The sequence below is a fragment of the Myotis myotis genome, unplaced genomic scaffold, assembly GCF_014108235.1.
Source record: "Myotis myotis isolate mMyoMyo1 unplaced genomic scaffold, mMyoMyo1.p scaffold_m19_p_20, whole genome shotgun sequence".
NCBI lineage: Eukaryota > Metazoa > Chordata > Mammalia > Chiroptera > Vespertilionidae > Myotis > Myotis myotis.
Genome location: NW_023416325.1, coordinates 13571187 through 13577423, shown reverse-complemented (window position 1 = coordinate 13577423; position 6237 = coordinate 13571187).

The window sequence follows — 6237 nt, the reverse complement described above, 5'->3', positions numbered from 1 at the left end:
TGTGTCCTCCCCACCCACCTCCTCATCCCCCCTCCCATCCCTGTCCCCTTGCCTCTCCCTTCACTCTGCAAACACCTAAGTGCCTGCTCTTCCCATGCCCCTCGGTGCCTCGGGGAGGATACCTCGTGTGGAAATGGCAGCTCTGTGCATGGCGGGAGGTGTCCCTGATGCCTGTGGGGAGAGGCAGGTGTAGGAGGGAGCCCGGGAGATGAGGGTGGGAGAGGTGCTCTCTGGACCAGCCCTCTGTGAGGGGAACCCCATATGCCAGGCTCAGCAGCTCTGAGCAGACCTGTGTGATGCCTCAGGCACCTGACAGTCTCTGGCCTGTTCTGATTTCAGTTCTCAAACAAGCCCTGATTGTCTCAGAGGCAGCCAGTAACTTACTGGGGAGGAAGGGGAGCAGGGGTGCCATGGTGAGCCATTCACATGCCAGGCGTAGAAAATAGCCCATAAGCTATAGTGGCTGGATGCAAGCAGTAGGCTGCTTGCCCGCCTGCTGTCCCTGTACCCCCACTCCGGCCCCTAGGCAGCCACAGTCCTCAGAGCTCAGGGTACTCCCCTGGCCATGTGGCAGCAGGAGCTCCAGGCTGTCAGTGGACATTTGTACAAGGAGCAGATCAGTGTTTCACAAGGGGCCCTGTATTTGGTAGGTTCGCAGTTCACACTAGAACATACGAGGCCCTGAGAAGAGCCTCCATACAGGAACCTGAGGCTTCACCGGGCATTCCACAGAGGAGCTGGGCCCCAGGCTCCCTCTTCCTGGAGGCTCCAATGAGCCAACATGGTGTTCCATGGAACACAGTTTGGGAAACCACTCCAGAAGCTTTGGAAAGGCTGCCTCTGCCAGCTGGCTCTCTGGGAAGCTGTGCTGTGGTGGCCTGATTCTGGAGCACTGACCAGGCCGCATTTGCGAGTGGGTGGGCCCCTGGCACAGGGCTGTGACTGCTTGGCCACCACGTAGGCCCGTCACAGTGAGCAGTCGGGGCCTTCGCCTTGTGTTCTAGGACCCCTCCAGCGAGAGCCGGGGGAGAGGCCTCAAACCCAGAGCACCCTTCCTTACCAGGACTCTGCACTGAGGTTTCACCTCAAGCAGGGCTCATCACAAGGGTTCATTTCTTTTTCTCTGCACTTGTCCTTGGTTGATGAACCTTTGAGACCCTTGGCTTTCAAAGCTGGACTCTGCCTTCAGGAACCATTCGCCTCACCCACCCAACAGCATCCAACCCGCCCTGTTACTTGTAGTGAAGCTGCAGAAGCAAGAAGAACAGGAAGAGACGAGGTCTGTTTAGGCCAGAACTGCCCACTGTGAGGCTGGCAGTTCAGTTCAGGAGCTCCTGCAGAGTCCAGACAAGATGCGGCAGCTTGGATCAAGGTGGTGGTTGCAAAGGTAATGAAGGGTGATTTGTTTTTATTGCGGAAAATTTCAAACATAAAAAAGTGGAATTATAAAATGAACTTCCAGGTCCCGGCCCATTAACTCAGTTGGTTAGAGCCGTGGTCGGCAAAGTGCGGCTCGCAAGCCACATGCGGCTCTTTGGCCCCTTGAGTGTGGCTCTTCCACAAAATACCACGTGCGGGCGTGCAATTGAAACTTCGTGGCCCATGCGCAGAAGTCGGTTTTCGGCCTGGGCGAGTCTATTTTGAAGAAGTACTGTTGATATTTGGCTCTGTTGACTAATGAGTTTGCCGACCACTGGGTTAGAGCATCGTTCCGATATGCCAAAGTTGCAGGTTCAATCCCCCGTCTGGGCACATACAAGAATGAACCGATGAATGCATAAATAAGTGGAACAACAAATTGACGTTTCTCTTTTCCTCTCTCTAAAATCAATAAAAATAAATAAAACCTTCATATACCATCACCAATTAACAATTAAGTTTCAAAATTAACCTGTAGCCCTAGCTGGTTTGACTCAGTGGATAGAGTGCTGGGTTAAAGGGTCCCGGGTTTGATTCTGGTCAAGGGCACGTACCTCAGTTTCAGGCTAAATCCTGACCCTGGTCAGAGCACGTGTGGGTGGCAATCAATTGATGTTTCTGTCTCTCAAAATCAATGGGAAAACTCTGGGTGAGGATTTAAAAAAAAAAAAGAGATGGAGAGACTTATTTTTTTTTAAGAGTTTTACTAATTTAAAACAATTTTTTTTTAAATTAATGTATTTTTATTGATTTCAGAGAGGAAGGGAAAAGGAGAAAGAAACATCAGTGATGAGAATCATTGATTGGCTGCCTCCTGCATGCCCACACTGGGATCTGTGGGCATTGAGCCCACAACCTGGGCATGTGTCCTGATCAGGAATTGAACTGTGACTTCCTGGTTCATAGGTCGACACAACCACTGAGCCATACTGGCTGGACTCACTTATGTTGGTTAGTTTCTAGAAAGTTGCTGGAGACTCTTGCTCCCACTGTAACAAAGAGAATGTACGGGTTAGGCAACAAAACCATGTGCACAAACCTTCAATATACAAGTATACAAAGTTTATATAATACCTATTTAGCAACTTACAGATCAGTTGTAGAATACTTCCAACATCGCAGAAGGCATGTTTCCATTCAATACCTATTCCTTGGAGTAACTTTTTTTAAAAAATCTTCACCTGAAGGTATTTTTCCATTGACTTTTAGATAGAGTGGAGGGGAGGGAGAAGGGGGAGAGAGAGAAAAAAACATCAATTGGTTGTCTCCTGCACACACCCTGACCCAGACTAGGGATCAAGCCTGGAACCAAGGTATGTGCCCTTGACTGAGAATTGAACCCGTGACCCTTTGATCTGTGGGCCAACCTCTAACCACTGAGCCAAACTGGCCAGAGCAGTAATTATCATTTTTACTTTTATCAACACGTTATTTTGCCTGTTATTAATGGATTAATAGGGCATACAATCTTTGTGGCTGGTTTCTCTCACTTATTATTTCCATGAGATCCTCTGTGATGTGTTTGCATATAGTTATTTTTTTATTGCTATGTAGTATTCCATTTTGTGTAAAGACCATAATTCATTCTCCAATCGATATATGGGCAATTAGGTTATTTCAAATTTTTCTTTATTAATGTTTCTATCAACATTTTGGACAGGCCTTTTGCTTGGAAACCATATATTTTTAAAGCTGTCACAGAGCTGACAGATTTTCAGTTGAATTTATGTTTTGTGTTTTGGCAGGAACAGCACAGAAGTGATACTGTGTTCTTTTCATCATATCAGGAGGCATATAATGTAAACCTGTCAGTCCTAGAGAATGATCATTAATTGACTTACCTGGTAGATCTCTATAAGACCCCACTTCTGCTGTGTTTAATCTGACTTTAACTTTGCCCAGACAAACAGCTTTCCTTCTGGCATAATTGTAAAAAAAAAAATTATGGACAGTTGTTTTTCTTGTGGTTGCTTGAAGTGGTGAATGACTGTTGGAGCAAACAATAGACTAACGAAAACTTAAGGAGAGCTGGGCCCTGGCCGGTGTGGCTAAGTGGTTAGAGAGTCAGCCCAAGCACTGAAAGGTCACAGGTTCATTGGTTCGTTTCCTGGTCAAGGGCATGTCCTGGGTTGCAGGTTTGTGTGTGGGAGGCAACCAGTCAATGTTCCTCTCTCCCTCTCTCTCTCCCTCCCTCTTTCTCTCTCTCTCTCCCTTCCTTCTTCCCATCTGTTCTCTAAAAAATCAATGGAAAAAGTATCCTCAGTGAGAATTAACAAAAAGAGAGCGAGCTGGGAGCTCTGGCCAGTGTGGCTCAGAGCGTCGTCCTGTGCACCAAAGGTCACCGATACGATTCCTGGTCATGGCACATGCCCAGGTTTCAGGTTCGGTCCCCAGTCCAGGTGTGTACAGGAGACAGACGATCAATGTTTCTCACATTGATGTTTCTCTCTTCCTTTCCCTTCCTCTCTCTCTCTCTAAAAAAAAAAATCAATATAAACATATTTCTAAAAATAAGATGTCCACGGGGGCTTTGCAAAGCTCTATCTTAGTCCTGGGAATCCAAAAGAACACGCAGAAGTGCAGGGCTATGGGCGTCCTCAGGGCTGTGCACGTGCTCAGGAAGGGTCTGAGAAGGCCCGAAGTTCTCACTGCTGGCTGAGCTCATGCTCTCCAACAGTAGGAAGTGAAGGCTACACCAGAGTTCCCCGCTGCCTGGCTGAGCGCTGAAGACTTGATGCAATATGTTCACAGAACCCCTCAGCAAAGACTGGTGACTTCTTGATTTCAGGTTGTTAATAAAATCTCTGTCATAATAAAATCTCTGTCAATAGTTGATCACCAAGTAACTGAGAAGGGACTATGTGGTCACACACAATACAATAGAAAATTAGTTTAGAAAAGCCACTAACAATGAAATAACTACAAAAAAAAAAAATAGCAAAAACAACAAATCATGGGGTGAGGAGAGAATCTGATTCCCAGAATTGCCATATTATATTATAAATGTCCAGTTTACAACAACAAAAGAGACCTGTGAGGAGTAAAGAAAGTATAGCTCTGTGCAGAAGAGAGCTGACACAGCGGGACAGACAGCTTTCCTCAGGGGGGGTCTGCCTGCTAGATGGGTCCTTGGCTGAAGTCTGGGAACTTGACATCGGAAGGGGCGCTACTATTCTCTGACCAGAGTGGCTGCCTCGCCGCGCCCAGACTTTTTGTCAACACTTGGTCTGGGGGATACCTCTTCTGGAATTCTTGAATTTAGGTATGTGCTAGGCAGAGGGTGCCTGAAGGACCAGTGCCCAACAAAAACCTCTGATGAGCTTCCCTGGCAGACAACATCTCACACGTTTTCACAGGTTGTTGCTAGAGGAATTGAGTGTACCTGTGCCACTCCATGGGAACAGAATTCTAGAAAGCTGCTGCCTGGTTTTCTCTGGACCTCCCTTCATGCATCTTCCTTTCCCTTTGCTTAGTTTGCTCAATGTGCTTTTACTGTAATAAATCATGGCAATGAATATGACTATGTACTGAGTTCAGTGATTCCTCCTAGAGAATCACAGAACCTGGGAGCCTTTAGCCCCCAACACAGGCTGGTACATAAGAAAAAAATAACCAATACACACTGTTCCTGAGAGTAAGGTTCAGACACTGGACTTATTAGCAGCTAATTTAAATATGTTAAAGAAAATACTTTTTTAAAATATATTTTTATTGATTTCAGAGAGGAAGGGAGAGGGAGAGAGAGAGAGAAACATCAATGATGAGAATCATTGATCAGCTGCCTCCTGCACACCCCACACTGGGGATTGAGCCCGCAACCCAGGCATGTGCCCGACTGGGAACAAACCTGACCTCCTGGTTCATAGCTCGACGCTCAGCCACTGAGCCACGCCACGAGGCAAGGAAATCATATTTAAAGAACTAAATGGCTGGAACCGGTTTGGCTCAGTGGATAGAGCATCGGCCTGCGGACTGAAAGGTGCCAGGTTCGATTCCGGTCAAGGGCATGTACCTGGGTTGCGGGCACATCCCCAGTAGGAGATGTGCAGGAGGCAGCTGATCGATGTTTCTCTCTCATCGATGTTTCTAACTCTCTCCCTTCCTCTCTGTAAAAAATCAATAAAATATATTTTAAAAAAAAGAACTAAATGATAGTTTGAGTATTATGTTTCTCCAAGTAGAAAATAAAAAAATAAATATAAAGGAGAACCAAAAAGAATTTCTGAAGATGAAAAATACAGTAACAACTGAGAAATTAGACACGGGATTTTATTCATTTCCCACGGCTGCTGTAACAAAGCACCACAAACATAGAGCTTAAAATAACAGCACTTCATTGTTTCACACTTCTGAGGGCTGGGAGTCTGAAGTCAGGCTGCAGGCGGGTGTGCTCCCTATGAAAGATCTAGCGCGTTAGACTTCCTGGCTTCTTTCTAGCTTTTAGTATTTTCTGGAAACCCTTGGTTTTCCTTGGCTTGCAGCTGCCATCACTCTAGTCTATGCCTCCATCATCACGTGGCCTTCTCCCTCTGTGTCTCTGTGTACAAACTTGTGCTCTTATAAGGACAACCGTCATTGAAGGAGGACCCACCCTAACCCTGTATGACCTGATCTTAATTTGAGTGTACCTGCAGAGACCTCATTTTCAAATAAGATAATGTCAAGTTAGAGCTCTAATGTATATTTGGGGGACACAATTTTAACCTGCAACAGGGCAGAAAGCAGACTTGAGCAGGAGTAAACAGCAAATTTGAAGCTAAGTCATTGCAATCTGATGAACAGTAAGTTTACATAAAAGGGTTGGGGAGAAAAATAGAG